At 45.4% G+C, this 19,165-nt stretch overlaps 1 protein-coding gene across 6 annotated transcripts in view; it reads left to right on the top strand.

Annotated features, from left to right (window-relative positions):
* The window catches only part of Opcml (opioid binding protein/cell adhesion molecule like), a 1,115,999-nt gene that overhangs the window by 481,264 nt on the left and 615,570 nt on the right, over window positions 1-19,165 (top strand). The window lies entirely within an intron of this gene.

Below are 19,165 nucleotides of genomic sequence, written 5' to 3'. Positions count from 1 at the left end.
AAGGAGCAGGCCAGCCACTGGGTCCAGGGGCTTGGACTGGATGACTGGGCTCCTGGTAGCTACTAAGGAGAGCATTTCATCCTGACACTGGCTCTCTTGCACTCCCCCATGGAGATCACAGGCTGTCTTCACTCACAGGAATCCGCATTTCAGTCTTCACCCCCTGTCCTGACCACAGTTGTCCTCGTGTTGCTGGAAGAGGAGATTGCTCTCCTTGGATGGCAAGTGCTGATTGCAAGGTGACGATGACCTTGGCCACACAAGAGATGGTGAACCAGAGCGAGCTGGGGCTCCTTCCTTTTCTTCAGCTGGATCACAATTTCCCACCCGGCACTTGTTTACCCCTAAGCTTGGCATTTGCAATAAGTATACATTTCATTCGCGGTCTGGAAAGGTGGCAAAATGAGTCCATATATGGGAGCTTGCACTCTCCAGTCTGGCACCAGGTAAATCAGAGGCCACCTAGGTTGGAAAAAAGAATCTTAACTCTTGTAAGAATGAGGGCTTTCTCTCAGACCTCTGCACTATCTAGTGTGAAAGTCTTTGCAAGACCTACAGAAGGCCTGCAGGCTTCGTCTGGACACTTCCAGTAACAGGGTTCGGTATGTGGCTGCTAACCTACACACAGTTGGAACGTGGTTTCTGGCTGTGCTCTTCCTCTTTGGATTACTGTAAGTCTTGCCTGTTGAGGATGCTTCCAGAAGCAGATATTCTACCTCATTATCTTACAGGTTCTCAAAGGATTTTGACATTTTCTCTCAGTCCAAATGAGTCTTGTCCTTTCACTAGAATTTACTAACTCTTAACTGGTCTTCATTCCCATGAGTTTTGGCCTTTCAAAATGGACAACATCCTCTTCCGTGAGACTAAGCCTGGCATGGATACTTCCCATCATGCTTTGCAGGCGGTCATATAGAGCTCGGCTGCCCAATGCGGGGTGTTTGAGATCATCTTAGCTCCGTGGGGAGGGAGGAGAAAGATGGTGGCATGCTCAACATCAAAGGAAAGACTGTGTGTGTGATGGAGAAGGAGCACAAGAAACAGGACACCAAAGGGAAGGAGGAGAAGCTATGGGGCAGCCACAGACAGAGCCAGATCTGTTGTAGTGTGGACAAACCAGATCTCACTTCTCCTCTCTCTTGTCTCTAACAGCCCCCTGTGCCACCGGTTCCCTTTCTGAAAGCTGGATAGGATCCTGAACCAACCTCACACTATTAGTCTCAGGTCATTTCCCCCAGGAACCAAGTGCTTTCTCCGGGGGGCTTCACCATGGTCCTCAGCTTCACAAGGTTCACAGAAAGCAGTGGGATACCTTGCACATCTTTTATCAGGTCTTTGCTTTTCAATTGCTTATACAACCAAGTCTTGGCCTCTGAGACCCAAGCCTGAGGTCTGGCATGTGTTAGACATGTTTAAGCCTACCCATTTGTGTCTTGATTGGCTATGAGTTAAGGACATAATGAAATGAAAGAGAAATATCCAATCGCCTAATCACAGCAGAGAGGCTTGTAAGCAAATACTAACAATGAAATTTAACACTTCTCTCACTAGACCATGGAGAATATTTTATTGATCTCTGCAACCTTGGCAGCTATACAGTCTCAGGCACGCAGTAATTGCCTCCCTATTGGTTGTTTTAAAATGAGTGCACACACTGCCACTCTATCTCGGGGAAGCCGGGGCCCGTAGACCCTGAAAAACCACCACCATTTACTGACTTTCAAATACATCTAGGCTATAATTCTCTGTCCTCTTGTCCCCTCTTTGACTTTGTAAGTGCTTTTTATTTATTTTGTTTCTAAAGTTTTGATCATCGGATCTCAACTCCTTCGAGAAAACTGGTTCGTCATGGGAGTTACTAGTGTGTCCAGATACCCTAACAAACGCCCCAGGCCGCTTGACTTCCGTAACAGAAATCAGCTGTCAGAATGCTGAAGGGTGAAATTGTAAGATGAAGGTGTTGGTAGGTGGGTTTCTCCCGAGGTGTCTCTTGGTGGCTTGCAGTGGCTGCTTCTTTGGGATTGCACATCTCTGATGCTTCCGTGATTGTACGAAGTCTCTCCTCAGGAGGACACAGACACGCTAGATCAAGACCCACCATGACAGCCCATTTTAGTTTAATGGCCTCCTTAGAGCGCTGTCTCCAAAAGAGGTCACCTTCTGAGGTTCTAGGGCCTGGGATAGCAAAATGTGAATTTGGGGGAAACACAGTTCAGCCCAGGCAGTAAGACAACAGAAAGGGGTTAACATGCAAGGTCCAAAGGCCTGAAAAGAGCACCCCTCAGTGATTCAGGGGATACCTGATCCCAGCTGCCCCCTGGCCTTCTCTGACATTCATCTTTTCTTTCTGTTGGCTCTTGGAGTCTGTTTTTTTTCTCATTGCATCAGCTGGGGTGTGCCACCTGAGCCACCACATTTGCTCTTTGTCTATACCCCTTATCAGTCTCTAACACAATAACAGATCTAGGTGCAGGCCAGCACCCTACTCCTCCTCCCCTGTTGTCTTGAGTGCAGGTGTTCTATGAGCAAGCTGTAAGTCAGCAGGTCTCATCCCTCTGCGTAAATAAGGAATGGATAACACAAATAGAAAGCTTCTCTGTTCACCCATTCTGCCTGCCTGGGGCGTTATCCATCTGGTAGTGAAGGTCACAGCCATTTGACTGGGTATTTTGAGCTTGCAGGATAAAAGGAAGATGTGTGATTCTGACTGCAAAGAGTCCTTCTGCATTATGCTGGGGCAGAGAATATACTTCTATTATGCCTTTGGGAACCAAACCCCTAGTGCGTGTATATTTTACACACACACACACACACACACACACACACACACACACACACACACACACACACAGAGAGAGAGAGAGAGAGAGAGAGAGAGAGAGAGAGAGAGAGAGATCCTCTTCTGCTTTAGGAATATCACTAACCTTGCGATAGCTTTTCCAACAAGAATTCCATGTTGGTTGGTCTTGTGTCAACTTGATACTAGCTAGAGTTATCTGAAAGGAGAGAACCTCAGCAGAGAAAATGTCTCCATAAGGTCCACCTATAAGGCAGTTTTTAAATTAGTGATTGATGTGGGAGGACCCTGCCCAATGTGAATGTTGTCATCCCTGGACTAATGGTCCTGAGTTCTATGAGAAAGCAGGCTGAGAAAGTTGGGAAGAGCAAGCCAGTAAGCAGCACCCCTCCATAGCCTCTGCATCAGCTCCTGCCTCTGGGTCCTGACTTCCTTTAGTGATGAATAGTAAAGTGTAAGTTATAAGCCTAATAAATCCTTTTCTCAGCAATTTGCTTTTGGTCATGGTGTTTCATTGCAGCAATAGAAACCCTAACTAATGCAAATTCCACGCATAGAGTCTGCCAGAATAGAGGTCATAGGACTCAAGGCTAATGAGACTCCCCCCTCCCTTGTTCAGACCAACTTTTCTAGCCTTGCCCTCCAAGCCTACTTCTCCCCACCAGCTCACTATAATTACTATGTACTTCAGTCACAATCAAGCCATCCTTTGCAGCAAGAGGCAGTATGGATGTCCGCTGGGGATCTGATTCTTGGAGACAGATTTGGGTATTCTGCCTCCACAGTGCATTAGTGAGATGACCCTGAACAAATTACTTCATTTTCAGTGCCACCATCTCTTTATCCTTAAAAATGGGTATATCTCACCAGTATGCCCATCACCACAGAGTACTTGAACTACAGAGATGGGATTTGAACCCAGGTATCTCATTCCATACAATAGCTGAATATGTGTTTTGTTTTTGCTGTTATTGTGGTTTTGACACAGGGTCTCGTTATGAAGCCTATACTGGACTAAAATCCCGGGTGTGTTGTAGGAGGCCACTTGTTTGTTCCCGGCTGCTCAGTCCCAAAATAATCATACAGAAACTATATTATTTGAAACCCTGCTTGGCCAATGACTCTAGTGCATTCCTAGCAAGCTCTTACATATTAAATCAATCCATTTCCATTATTTAATATTTCACCACGAGGCTTGTGACCTATAAGCAAGGTTTCGGCTGGCATCTCCATGGCTTCTCTCTAACTCCACCTTCTTTCTCCCAACATTCAGTTCAGTTTTCCCTGCCTAATTCTGTTCTGTTAAGCCATTGGCCGAAAGCAGCTTCTTTATTAACTAATAGCAATAAAACACATTCACCATACAGAGGGGAATTCCACAACAAGGACATACACTGTAAGCCTAGACAAAGATGTGGTTTTTAACTTTATTTAGCTTTAATGTTCACACTTAAAGAATACTACAGTCATTTTTACCTGACTCATGTAAAATGATAACAAAACCCTGTTGAAAAAGAGTCAGTTCAGCTTTAACATGGCAGCTGCTATGTAAAAACCAACAAATAGACATTGCACAAACTACAAGAAAGGCCTATTCTCTGCGAGTTGTTAATGAGAAAATATCTACATGCAATTATCTCCTTGCAGCTACTTCCAATTTTGATTTCAGAATATATGGAGATGAGTGATGTATGCAAATTTGAAGGGAGATTTCAAAGTAGTCGAAAGAGATAGACTGGCCCAGAGGATGGCACGGATACCCGGTCCTAAGTGAGCACCCCTTTTGTCCTCAGTGTTTTCCACCCTGGCACAGAAGAAAGGCTGTGCCCCTATGCTGCTATGGGGTGGCATTGTCAGCTTTGGAGCAACTGGCGTGCTTTGTCTTGTCAGTGTGCTGGTAATTCTTCAAAGGGAGTAAGTGGTTGAAGGCCGGTGTGACTCTAATCTCCCCAATTTACCAGCCTCAATTCCTACAAAGATGGAGGACTGAATCCAAACTGGAGCAACAGGATGGCGAAGATGAAAGCGTCCTTTCTGGGTACTGTCTCTGTGCTCTTTCTTATGAATCCAATTTTAGTCCTTGAACAAATGGACATAAATAATTCCAGCCATTAGCAGCTAAAAATGGACAACCATTTCTGGATCAGGAGAGAGACGGACTAATTATATTAATGTAGAGTAATTATATGTATTTATGTTCAGACTCCTCACGGCAGAGATGAGATAAAGCTCCCTTTAGAAGTGAGTCGGTGCAGGCAGAAAAGCAGTAGGGTGCCATCAAATGTTTGGGAAGCTTTCTGTGTCTGAAGTAGAGAAAATGTTTGTATTCAAGCCTTTGATCTTCCCAAACGCCAGGTGAGAGTCGTACACTGCTCTCAAAGAAGCCAGCCCCAGGGACAACCTGGAGTTGCTCAGTTTCAGTTCAAGGATGAAGTGTAGCATCCTTTTTTATGCCCTGTGTCCATGTGTGGGATCATTGCTGGGAGAAGATGCTCCCGTAGAAGAGACTGCTGTGTATTGATGTGACTCATGGGTTGGTTGCTTTGGATACATAGAATATTGAGGGATCAGCAGTAAATAATGTTCCCCAAGCTTGTCTAATTGATTGAGTCTGCCAATAAAGGCTGAGTTGCACCAGGTGCACTGCTCTGAATCTCACCAACCAGGCAGGAAAGCTGCTGGGTTGGGTTGGGGCCTGGTGTACCAGGATGTGTGCAAGAGTATCTAGGTCGCCATGCTTGAGTCACAAGTTTAACATGAGGCTGATTGTTTGGATCAGAGAAATCTACAATGTGATTAATTAAGATAAGTTTGCCATTCTGTCTACATGTAGGTTAGCCCCACAGATGCACCTAAAAGGAGAAAGGTTCTGTTTGAAGAAAAGTTTGAAAGGAGGGACAGTAGGTGCATGAGCCACTAGCTGCCCACTCTCTACCCTGTGGTCCTCACCAGAAAATGTGATCTTTCAGATGAAGATGAGTGACAGCTCTGATTCTCTCTCCTAACGTAGGTGATTAAACAATTTAATACACTCAAAGCACAAAGCCTGGTATTTGGCAGGAGAAGACTCTTGATAAATGTTCGCATCCCTTGGTTCCAAATAGACATGCACGTTTCACTTCTTTTGAAGAGGTCTTGAACATTCTCATTTGAAATGTTTTTCTAATGTGTCTAGCTAGCCTGAGAGCAGTGCAGGTGACAACTAGACAGAATAAGTTTCAAAGAATGCTGACCTATGGTAGTTTTAAAAATCCCAGCAGTCCATATACCTAAGCAAATGCCAGGGAAGCAAAAACCATGGCCGTTTTTGCCATGGCTGTCCTTCGCCTTTACCATACTCACTCTGTGGCAACTCCCCCTCCACGCATCCAACATCCATTCAAGCCACCCCTCCATCTAACCTTCCATTCATGTATCCATCCATCATCAACACATGCATCCATTAATTCACCCATCCATCACCCATCCACACATCCATCCATTCACCTATCCATCCACCTATGCACCACCCACCCACACAACCACCTATTCACCCACTCATTCATCATTCAACCATCCATCACCCATCTATCCACCATTCATATATTCATCACCCATCCATCTATCCATCCATCTATCTGTCCATCTGTTCGCCCATCCTTCCTTCTTGCCATTCACCCATACGCCAATTTAGCTACTCACCTACCTATCCATCTATCCACTCACCCATCATTTGCCCTTCTAGCCCTCTTCTTGCTCTTCCCTTTTTGGAAGACATATTTTTGAGTGCCTACTAAACACTTGAAACTTCACTGAGTGTTGACTAAAAAGTGCCTGTCTATTGGAGCTAGACAGTGAAACTGTCTTTCAGGATTTATATCTTATATAAGCCACTTTGCAGCAAGAGGGAAGATAACAGACTGTGGAAACCCATTTCTTCATCTTTCTTACTGCAAACTTTAGTGAGAGTTTTATATTGCTTTGATTGGGGAGAAAAAATCTAAGTTGTATACAATACAAAGGTTGGGAAAATCTTTGAATGCCTTTGCTTAGTAGAGAATAATTTCTTAAACTAAGGATTAAAAATAAATTGGTAAGGTTTCAAACTTCCTTGCCTGGCACAAGTTCCAGTCATTCAAAAGCATCTCCAAATGACCCTTTTAAATCTAAAAGGAACAGTCTTGTTAATTAAATGTTTAATGAATATTATAGCTAGCATATTAATTTCAGGTAAAATTTATGAAGCAGTAGGCTCCATTTTATATGCTGCCTTCTTTTATGACTATTGTGGATATTAATACCTTGCACTTTATTGACTCAGTGTGTGTGTGTGTGTGTTTCTGGAGAGGGAACCCGCTGATGAAGTTTTTTTTTTTTTCTGTAAGCCTCATGGCAATTCTGTTAAGTAGGTGGGGCAGAAGACTGTGATCCTTGAACTTAGGGAACATAGTTCAGTGACTTTGAGGTTTGTGTGTAAAGAACCAGAAACACAAAGACCAGAACAACTCTCACATTGGGGTTTTGGTTCCATGTTATTCCCATCTATCATTAGTGCCTCAGGGCAAGGTGATTGGGAGCAGAGGGTATGAGGCACACATCCTTACCCACTTTGCAGGCCTTCTGCATATATTCACTTTAACTTAGTTGCAGTTTAAATGTGAAAGGTGCCCCCATCCACCATGCTCAAACAGTGAACTGGCATCTCTTTGTTCGTATAACCAGGGAGTTATTCCATTGTGGGAAGACCTCGTGAAGAGAAGGCCCATAGCTTCAAAAGCTGGGTGGCCAGGAGACAGCAGTTCTCCCTAAATCTGCTCCTTGTATGCAGGGGCTGACCTAGACAACATCCAGAGAAGTGTGTGGAGACAATCATCCAAGGCTAAATCCCTGGAGCTGCCTCTTGAGATTAAGGTGAACCTGGATGAGCTATGTTAGCTGTCTGTGTTGCATCTCCCTCCTCTTCCATAGAGAGAGGAGGAGGGGCTCTGCCTGCCTCCTCTTGCTGAAAATGTTAGTGAATCTTAGTATCCACAGACAAGGCTATGCAATCTCTCTCTCTCTCTCTCTCTCTCTCTCTCTCTCTCTCTCTCTCTCTCTCTCCCCCCCCTCCATATTTGCATGTGTGTGTATGTGCACCTGTGTGTGTGCACGTGTGTGTGTGTGTGTGTGTGTGTGTGTGTGCTTTTCACTCTCTACATTGCCTTCCCCTTTTCTGTTTCCTTTTCTCTCACACACATCAGTAATTTAAACTTTGAGCATGTTACAAACTTCTCAGAATGATGTGTACACTAGTCAGAATGAATGACAAGGTGGGACACTTGCAGATAATTATCTCAGGAAGTTCCCACGTGAGCTGATGAGGCCAAGCTAGCTAGGAAATTGCCTTCAGGAGAGGGTGGGGCAGAGGCTCACTTTCTTCCAACAGATCTTTCATTAGCGTGCACCAGTACCTGATCTGCCACAGCAGACACTTCACTTAAGGCGGGGGGGGAAGCTTGACAGTAGAGTGTTGCTCAGTATGCACAAGGCCCCCGGGTCTATTCCTTGTAGAAAGAGAGAGAGAAGGAAGAGGAAGAGAAGGAGGACGGGAAGAGAAGAGAACAGGGAGGGGAGAGGAAAGAAGGAGAGGGGAGGGGAGCGAAAGGAAGAAAAGAATAACATCCTTGGGCTCTTAGATGTGTTTTGAAAGACATCTGAAGTGTCTTTTAAACACATCTGAGGAACTAGACTCTCCATAAGTGTCACAGCAAGTGGTGCCAAGTTTTCCAAGAAAGACAAAAACAAGCAAGTCCCTCTTGGAAGGGTTTCTTACCAGCTCTGAGATGAAGTCTTCGAACTTCTCTTCAGTACCCGAAGGAGGGGCTAAAGCCTCATGCACTTAGAAAACAGCTTTTACAAACCCCTCTCGCTGCACATGGGTTTTGTAAAAAGCACATCGACACTTGGCTGGCTTCTCACTTGACTTTCTCAGTTTCCATCAGCCTCCCATCACCCGGCAAAGGCTTGTGTGGCATGGGAAATGTAGGCATGCGTGTGATGTGAGGACTCACACTGCACTCATAAGCAAGCACACATGACCACGACCACATAATGCACACACATGTGTATCACATATCTCCCACAGGAGAACATTGTTGCGTCATCAGCCCCGTGGGCGTGCCTGAACAGCACTGTTTCAAACACACAGAAGGTGCTTCTGTTACAGCGTAGACGCTGTGGTAGAGACATCAGTTAGGCATAGCCAGAGAATTAGGCCAACGATCTGTTTCTTCATTTGACCATTGTCCCACAGATCTGTGGCAGGAATCTGTTTTGCTCCCTAAACTGAGCCACTGGCACAGATGCTCATGGAGACCCAGTACTTCCTCAGCACTCACCACACGTGGCTTTGTAACAACTCCATGTGATGAATCTCACTGTTCTGGGCCTGCCCTGTTTCTTAACGGTAGAGAAGAAAATTGGTAGCAACCAATGTCTCAGTTTGCCTGGGGCAGGAGGGGTCTCAGAACCATGCAATGCTCAGTGGCAGAGTAGGAATACCAGGGAAACTACAGAAGGTGGGTCACTGACAAAATGAGGCACAGAAAAGCTACACAACTTCTCTGTGTATGTGCGTATGCATGTTTAAAGGCATGTGAACATGTGTGAAACATGCACTTGTGTGTGCTTGTGTCCATGGAAACATGCATGTAGAAGACACCAGGCACCTTCTATACTTCATTTTTTTAAAATTTTACTACATTTCTCTGTTTATGTGTACATGTACATATGATGCTCTCATGTGGAGGTCTACCATGTGGATCCTGGAATTCAACACAAGTCGTCTGTCTTGGTGATAAATGTTTTTACCTGTTAACCCATCTTACCATCCTTCTTCTGTTCTTTCTCTTCTTACTGTTTTATTACAATTGTTGTCATCATCATCATCATCTTGAGGCATGGTTTCTTTTCGAACCTAAAGATGACCCTTCTGGCTAGGCTAACTGATTAGAAGCTGCTATCATCTTCCTGTCTCTGCTCCTCGGTATAAAGGTTACAGAAACGCAGTCACCTTTGCCCATGCTCGCTCTGCAACTTCTTGAAGTTGGACAACCAGTGATCAGTGAAGCTGTGGACTGGTTACTTTTCTCGTCTCAGTGACAAAGTGTCTGACAGAAGCAAATAAAGGAAATGTATTGCTCGCTTTTCTATTGCTGTGATAAAACACCACGATCAAGACAACTTATGGAAGAAAGTCTTCATTTGAGGCTTTACTTTCAGAGGTCTAGAGTCTATGTCATGGTGGAGCAAAGACGTGGTAGCGGGAAACTGGAGACAGCTTGGGTCTCCATCCACAAGCAGGAGGCAGAGAGCACAGGGGAATGGAAAGATTCTTTTGATTCTTCAAACCTGCCTTTACTGGCTCACCTCCAACAGGGCCACTCCTCCCAATCCTTTCCAAACATCTATACCAACTGGGCACTGAACATTCAATCATGGGAGCTGATGCGGGCCATTCTCACTCAAACCTTCACAAGAAGGAGGGTTGCTTCGGGCCCAGAATTTGAGGACACAGTCTGTCTCAGTGAGGAGAGCATGGTGGTGAGAGTGTTAGATAGTTGGACATGTTGCATTTCCAGTGAAGAAACAGAGAGAACTAAACGCATTTGTTCAGCTCCCTCTCATCTCATTTACCACAGGACCTTAGCTTGTGAGTTAGTGTTGTCTACACTCGGGCTTAGTTTTTCTACCTCTGTTAATCCAATTTGTACACTCTCTCACAGATTTTCCATTAAGTTTGTATCCTGGGTTATTCTAGATCCCTTCAGGTTGACAACCAGCATTAACCATCACAAGGTGGAAATTGAAGCTACTCCCGTATCTCTGTACAAATTCTTCGATCCTAATATGATCCCTGTAACCCACCCAACCCTTACATTAGAGTTTCCTACCATGATCAGTCTACTAACACAGTGTATCACTGCTGTCAAAGGGTACCACAGATTATTGGATATATCAGAACACTTGCATATACCTGGGAAAAGTCAGAAGGGAGTAAATAACAGATAAAATCCTAATAATGTTTTGTCTAATCGCAAAGCCCAGCATATATAGGCATGATACAGACTCTTGTGCTGCTCCAGGTAGGGTCTCTAAACATAACCTGCTCTAAATGAGAGCTACAAGAGCCAGGGGAAGATTCAAAGCAGCCCAGACTGACAGGGCAAGATGGGAAATGAGAGAGTCAAAGCAGAAGGAACCTCGGTTTGACCTTTCCCAAATTTAGACATTTGGAAGGCAGCGATTTCTAGGTGAGAATGTAAGTGTGAGGCTGACGAAACCCGCCACATGGAGCAAGCTTGGAATGAGTGCAAGCTGGGAAGCGAGACAGAGAAGAGGTCGAGAAGCACAAGCTGCCTTAAATATGAGGCCAGCCCATGTTCTTGCTCTTCCATCCAGACACTGATGCCACACAGGGATCATTTGCAAAAGTCTTAAAGTCCGCTTACCTCAAACAAGCTCCAACCCCACCCTAAGAGGTTGCTTTTTACATATTCATATTTGAATGTGGGGAAAGAGGGTTCCGCAGTCAATTCTGGAGTCCAGTTTATCGACTTTACAGGTTACAACTTCTCTCCACGAGAGGTTGTCACACCAGAAGCACTGAGGTGGGTGGTGCTTCCTGTGATGTGCGAAGGGAAACCCCAGCACACACCTGTGCACTCATTGAGGCCGGAAGAAAAGCTTCCAAGAGACAACCGCCCAGACAGAGGTCCCCCACGCTCCAGGTCCCAGCCTTGCTTTCAGCTGTGGTGCTGTTAGGTGTCCCTGGCAGATCCTACCAGCTGTATTACCAGATCATTAAGGCTTATCCAGTCTGCATTTCTTAAATACAGTTATCCAAAGTTTAGTTGAGCCACAAATTTTGGAAGTGCTTTTGCCCAGTATTGGTTTCAAACAAGCAGACAACAAGCTGTGTAATCAAGACTGTCATAAGAGCCATAATCACCCACAGAATGCCAGCATTAAAACCTGACAGGCCCAATCCTTGGAGGTGCAATTCACAAGTGAGAAGAGACTGCATATATTTGCACAAATAAAAATAATCTACATTCCTGTGAACTATAGAATGAGCCACTCCATATTTATATATTGATGCTTGCCACTGGGTGTATATTGCAGCCTACTATTCTAATTACTCTCAAATCAATCCTATTTTTCTCTCTCTAGAGGGAAATGAGCTATTCCCTGTACACTTCGTGGAGATACCTTCACACATCAGCCCACACGTGTTCTCCAAATTTAACTGAGAACTTTCTGTGTCCAAATCTTCAGGGCTGTATGTGAAAATGCAGGAGTCTTACGTTCAAGCAGGACATAACTTCCCCCCATATAGCGGTCACTTTTCCTCTTACAAGGTTGCCTAGGATAGGAATGAAATTGTTCCCTGGCCTGGGCTCTGGACAAAATTCCCTAATCCATCCAGGGTCAAATGACAAAAAGCTGGCAAAAGCAAGCAGAAGGAGAATTACCTTCTAATCATTTATTGATCAAATATCTTGATCACCTTCACAATCATCGAGAAAGTCTTGTTCGACATGCTTTAGCAATTGTAATCAAGTTCGCAGGACAAACATTTCTGGGTGGTTCTTTGCTGAACACAAATTACATAACAAGGGTACATTATAGCAGCAAAAGATGCTTTTTAGTGCTGGAGATTGAACCCAGGGCTTCACGTATGGCAGAGAAGGGCATCTGTTGCTCATCTGCAGCCCCAGCTCCACTGGGCACATTTTCTGCATTGTACAACGTGTACACTGTGCCATCCAGGCTTCTCCGTCAGGTAAGTGGTTTCTTCTCTTCCTGAGTGCACATTTACACTTCCTCTGGTGTCTCTATCCTCACAAATGGGCTCTGTCCCCTACCATGGGAACACATCTCCTCCCAGGCACCCCAGTGAATACACTCACAGGTCCTCATAGATTGCTCTAGATCTCTTCCTTCTCTGAATTCCATTCTTCCCGTCACAGGTCCTCATAGATTGCTCTAGATCTCTTCCTTCTCTGTATTCCATTCTTCCCGTACAGGGAGAACTGAACGTCCCCTCCTAATGGAGGCTGAAAATCCCTGGTTCAAAAATCTGAAATGCTCCAAGTTCTAGAACTTTTTTTTCTGTGTGAGGAGCAGAGATTGTGCATCCGAGGAACTCATGGGTCACAAGGCTTCATACCTAGCCTCTTGAAACATTCTTAAACCTGCATCTCACAAATGTTCATTCCTTACATGAATTCTTACGACAGATCACAGTCAGAACACAGATCCAGCTAAAGCTCATGTGTAAAACTACCTTCAACTCATAAGGTGTGTATCAAACATAAAGGACTTTTGATCTAGACTTGTGGCCCGCAACCTATGAAATTTCATACATACAAATATCCTAAAATCCATAACTATTGAATCCCAAATTGGCCCCCAAGTACTTTGGATAGAGGCTCTTAAGTCTGTGCCTACACACTTCTGTAACATACACTCACATGAATCTCAGTGCTTGCCTTGACTTCCCCTGCAGCCATAAGGATTTTAAGGAAGGCACTGACTACAGCTTTCTTGGTTGTACACAGTTAAACAAAACTCACCATTCTGGACAAGTAGCTCTGGACATGTAGACCAACCATGACCGGATCAATACTGTGAAATGATTCTGCGATTCTGGTTCCTCCTTCGCTCTATGATGCATCAAGTATGCTTCTTGCCACCCACAGAATGAAACTCAATCTCCCCAAGAGTTAATTTCATAAGAAGCAGGAGAAGCCATCACTGTGTGCTAGGATCATAGCTCACAGTGCATAAACCCACTCACAGGCTGCGCTTCCTTTTTCTCTCCCAACAGCCTATTTTTCAACACCCTCAGTAAATACATTTAATAATCAGTTGGTAGATTAGCATACAAAACTAGTCTTAACTAAATTTGAATTCAATCTTTATTTGAGGCAGTGATAGCTAATATTGACTGTTGCATAGAATTATGAGGTACCCCTGAGTTGTCGGCTCCAGTGGAGCTGAGATCTATTTTTTAAAAAGCGGTTATTGATTTCTGCAAATAGGCTTTCCTTGAGGCTCCTGCAGATCCCGGGCTTCGGGTGAAGTGTGCTGAGGTGATGGATAGTGAGGGCGAGTACATTTTCCCTTTGTTCATCTACATTCTTATTAATAATAATATCTTTCATTTATAACTACTTTCATCCCCAAGCATTGTGAAGTGTTCTATGGACGTAGTAATGCTATGCGGAGAGATCCATCACACACCCGTAGGTAAGAGGCTGAGGGTGTCTGGTTTCACTGGTGGGCTGTACCATAGCCTGGGAGACTGAGAAAGCATCACTGTGCAATCTGAAGGAGATAACTGGACTTACCTTAGGAACGAGTGAGGCTAAGATTTCTGTCCTTAGGCGCATCTCTTCTGCACCTGACACCGATATGGATGGCAAGCTTACCAGGTCAGTGTGCAAAGGATCCTGCCTCAAAAAAACTAACATCCCTGAGTGTGGCATTAAACGTCTGAAAAACAAGGAAGAAGGAGCCTGATTGTGCTGTTGGGAAATAGAGGCATGCGTGTACAAAGGTGTGCTTAATCTTTGTCCCCAGCAGGTTCGCCATTACAGCATCATTGCCTACACTGCTGTAAAGACCCCACACTCCTAAACATACCCCTTTCAAACATCTCTTGCCTTCCTTTCTTAATTGCCAAGAGACAGACGTGGCACAATCGCTGCCCAGCATGGCAGATCAAGTTCGGAGGTTGGTTTGGGTTGAGTCACATTGGTCGCTTCACCTTGGTTGAGTAGTATTAGACACATTAAAAATGTGGTGGTTGATTATAAAGCAAAGCAAGGAGCTGAGGGCAGGCCTGAGTGAGATGAGGCGTGAGCCCGTTCACTAAGGGTTCTTTCCCGGTTCTTTGCCAACTGGGTTGATAAGTTATTTATCGACAATGTTTACTGTAGGAGATTGTTTTTCCTCACCATTTGGATGTGAAATTCTTGTTATTTCTATCAACAAAGAAATTTCTGGCTCCTTTCACCCCAGGTCAGAAAAAACAGAGTGAGTCCCGCAGGGCCTCCCACCAATTAGCTAATTTTATCCCACCCTACACTTTCGGTCCCGCACAGAATGCTAGTAACTTCCTCTCCCTTGTGACTTATTTCATGCGCTCCCTTCTCCACGTTGACCTTACCGTGTACACAGATCAGTAACTATGCTTGCACAGCAGACTTACCAAGAAATCCTTCCGCCGGTTACCTCCTGTGGCACAGAGCCCAGTCACAGCCTCGTCTCAGGCAAATGGACACTTCAGTGTCCCCCAATGTCAGCAACGGGATGTGCTGCTTCGCTGTGTTCTGGGTGCCGATCATTTTCGACCAGCTCAGTATTGGCTGTGTGAGCAAGACACTGGCTTAATTACCTCTCTTAATGGCTGATATGGATCAAGGATGAGGGAGCTGGAATACTGACTGACTGGCACCAGCTGCCGTTTCCTATCTCCTTACTCTCTGTGCCTTGACTCCAAGACACAGTATGAGAAACGACACTCACTTATCATCACTTTTCCTCCATCGGCAGGCAGCTCATACATTTAAGTTCATGCCTTTCCCACCTGCTTGTGGCACGAGAGAAAGCTATGCACTCCCTGGCCACCTGCTTATCTTTTCTTCAGCTGATACAGAAACCCCAATCGCTATTGAGAAAATCCTGCCTTTCACAATATTGACCACTGAAAGCAGCTGCAGGAAGAGGTCAGGGGGGAATGCATGCTACAGTATAAACAGGGAGGCGAATACAGCGAGGCTTAGGCACAGATGCAACTGGATCCTGAGCCTGGCGCTGGATGCAGTTCCTGAACAGTCTTTCCAGTGTCTTTTTGTACAAAGTAGGTCACAGGGAAACCCAAAGTCAAAATTCAAGCTTTGCTCAGGATACAAGATTTTCTGAAAGGGTAAATGGGTTTCATAGCAGAGTAAGTTGTGGCTATGGTTTGCAGACTGAAATCTTAAGAGGAAAGCATGCTTTTCTGAGTTTTATTTTGGTTACACAGCAGTTTTATTGTTGCTTTGTTTGCATCTCCACAACTTAGAAAAGCTACACTGTGATGTACCCATGACTACCCTATGGTGTATCTATGTTGTACAAGCCATGATCTTTGGAACTGGTTTTGATCCACCGTGAAAACCCACCTTTGTCCACCTTTTTTTCAAATCTTGAATTCCTAGAACCTGAGAACAAAGAATGGAGGGAAGGAAGCCCAGACTGAGTAAAACCAGCCCAAGTGCTGGATCTCGCTCACTTGTCCGGGATGCTTCTCTGGAGGCGATCCTGGTCTTGGACCAAAGGCTAGAGAGTAGAATCAAGTAGCTTCAGAGATAGCCAAAGGTCTTTCATGACCATACCGGTCAGCCCCATGGAGAACCTGCAAAGAAAGGGCTGGAAAGACAGATGGTAAAAAGAAAATGGGCCAGAGGAGTTTCCGGCTCAGAATGGCGATGACTCTAATCCATTTCAATCTAAGGAGGCCACACCCCCAGCCACACTCATTGAGATGTGCAGGCCATCTTTGCAACTATCTGTCTATGTATATTTATGCGGAACACCCAGAGTCACTGCAAGGAGCTGGGGCTTGTTATTTTGACTGATTACAGGCGAGTGGCTGCTTTGTAATGGCAGCAGCCACTCATTAGCTCTGGCAAGCCAGACAGAACCCATCAGCTCATTCCCACCACATCCTCCCCTGGAGGTGAATATTCAGCAGGCATTGATCTCCTTAATGAGAACACAGCCCATGCAGCTTCGATTAGCAACAGTGGAATTCTAAATAGTTAATTATGACAAGAGGGTGAGCATGTGCACACGTGTACACAGGTGGGCACACATGTGCACATGGCCTGTATACTGTGCTTAAGGGGGTCCTTGGCCAGAATGCAGGTCTGGGCTTCCCAGCACTGCCAGGGAGGAAAATTCTAGAGAGCAGTCTTGAGCCCCCACTGGTAACAAGAGGAGTGACATTTATATTAAGGGGGCCCTGCAAGGAAGCCCTTCACTCTGTTTCCACAGAGTCATCCAGAAATGCTGTGTGACTCTGCCCAGTTCCCCTCTCTTGAGACGCACAGGCCAGTGGAACACCATGAGGTGTTAAAGATGAATGCTGTGGTCTTGGAGGACAAATCCATCTGCTCCAAACCAAATGGCTCCCTCTTAAAAAGCCTCAGCTGAGAGGCCTCCCTCCCAAACCCAATGAACATAATTAAGTATAGGCTGGAATGGACAGGAAGACATGGTAATTGATTGTGGCCTTTCTGCCTGGCAGCTGCACTTAATTAACCTTTAGATTCAAATATCAAGTTGTGCCTTCATGGAGTGGCATGGGGAAGGGGCCGTCTGACCCCACTTATCTCCGTTCACTAGAGGGACTGGTTCAGAGGTCACCTCAGCGGGCCCAGTCTCAGCCGTCCCATTGTTTCTCACCTAAACAGCTTCAGGTCTCCGAAGTTCTTCACACCTGGAGGGTGCAAGAGCGCCTGGCGCCGGCTGCTGAGGCAGGTCACCTGCAGCTGTACGTGCTAATAGCCACGCAGGACAAGGCAGTGCCGAGGCTCTCCCTGGCAGCCTGTGAAAAGCCGACAGAGCCGCACACACAGGCCAGGTACCGAGTGTTCAGGAAACAAAGCCAGGCAGAGCAGCTCCGGCACCGTTTGTCTCCTCCCCCTGCAGGGATCACAATCACTCTCAAGTATCGTCTTTGAGAACAAAACCCAGTGGTGGTAAGCACTGTAGGTGGACACGGGGGTTTCGGACTCTGCTGAGCCTTACTCTGTACACTGAGAACAGGGAGTAGTACCTTCTTGACTTCACATAGGCGACGCAGGGGAGCTGGGCACAGAGCTGTGAACTCGTCAGTTCTCATGGGAGCGCTGATTCAAGTCAGGCCATCACAGTGCAGCTGTCTTTGAGGCTTGTTGCTAGGGGTGACAGGATGTGTCCCACAGGCACTGGGGACACTGGGGCACAGCAGAGCCACAGCAGAGCGACACACCTCTGCCCTCTGGAATCAGCAAGAGGCACTTGGCCAGTTCAAGCCCAGTTGGAGCTCTGTACACTGCCACCTCTCCAGAGCTGGCAAGGAGGAACGACACAATGCACTGACTGACTCTAAACATGACCAGTTCTCTCTGCCTTTCTCTCTACTTCCTGGTCATCAAGCTTCAAAGAGGATCTGGCTTTCTGCATGATCAAGGGGCATGTCTGAATGGAACTGTGCTTTCTGGGTATTGAGCAGAATGTTTCTAGCAATTCTTTCTTTGTCTTGATTTCCAAGGTGTGGGAGAGATATACCACCAACATAAACCAACTAGTCACCAATTTTGTCCCCCCCCCCAATTTCTTTATTCGGTATTCATATTAATTCTAGACTGCTTCCTTGCTCTCCCAATCAGGTCTATTTTCTCTTCCCGAAAGACAGTAGCAGGAGAACCACTGTCCATGGATCCCACCCTCCAACAGGCACCCGGCTACCTTATGGCACCTGGATCCCTACCTGGCATTGCCCTGCCAGGATCACAGGACCTTATCCATGAAGGCACCCTTCTCTCAATGAGAGGCTAAGGAACACAGGGGCTGTACAATCTATGGCACAAAAAAAAACCCCAACAAAACAAAACAAAAAACAAGCCATTTCTTTCCATCATGAGTGTAGTTTCTAGCAATGAAGACCAACATTCAAATTGACCCTTCTGTAATGCCAAGAGTGTATATACATTTTGATTCCCATTGCTAGCAAGCAGTGAGCCTGCAGTAGAGTTGGTAATGTGAAATCCAGATATAAGGAATAGCTAGTCAAAGTCCAAGGGACTTTGATTGGTATAATTGTTAAGCAATAAAGATGAAACTAATAATAAAGAAGGGGTTCTGCTGCTTCCAAATGGTAAACTGACCCAGAATCACTGAGGATTGGTATGAATGGAATGTTTGTGTGGGAAATAATTAGATCATGATGCAAGAAAATGAACTTAGTGCCCTGTATAAGAAGTCAGAGAGCTAGCTAGTTCACCCCGACCACCACCTCCTGAAGGAACAGCAAAAAGATGGGTTTGTGTAGATCAGGCAAATGATTTTAATCAAGAGCTTGGCCCTACTGGCACCCTAATATTGGTCTCCCAGAAGACAGAATACAAGAAATAGAAGTGTATTGTTTGAGTCACCAGTTGGTGCAGGTTGTCAAAGCAACTGACACGGATATTACGAAGCTGCACAATCGGATTCTGATTCATTCAATCCCTAGCAGAACTCAGGCCAACATTTTCCAAAGGACACAAGGGTGGTTCTTTTCAAAAAAGTTTTCAGGCTTCAATTCCACAAACA

This window comes from Myodes glareolus, chromosome 4 (assembly GCF_982192425.1).
Source record: "Myodes glareolus chromosome 4, mMyoGla1.1, whole genome shotgun sequence".
Lineage (NCBI taxonomy): Eukaryota > Metazoa > Chordata > Mammalia > Rodentia > Cricetidae > Myodes > Myodes glareolus.
The sequence above is the reverse complement of the archived record's forward strand: the minus strand, read 5'-3'. Positions and strand labels throughout refer to the sequence as shown.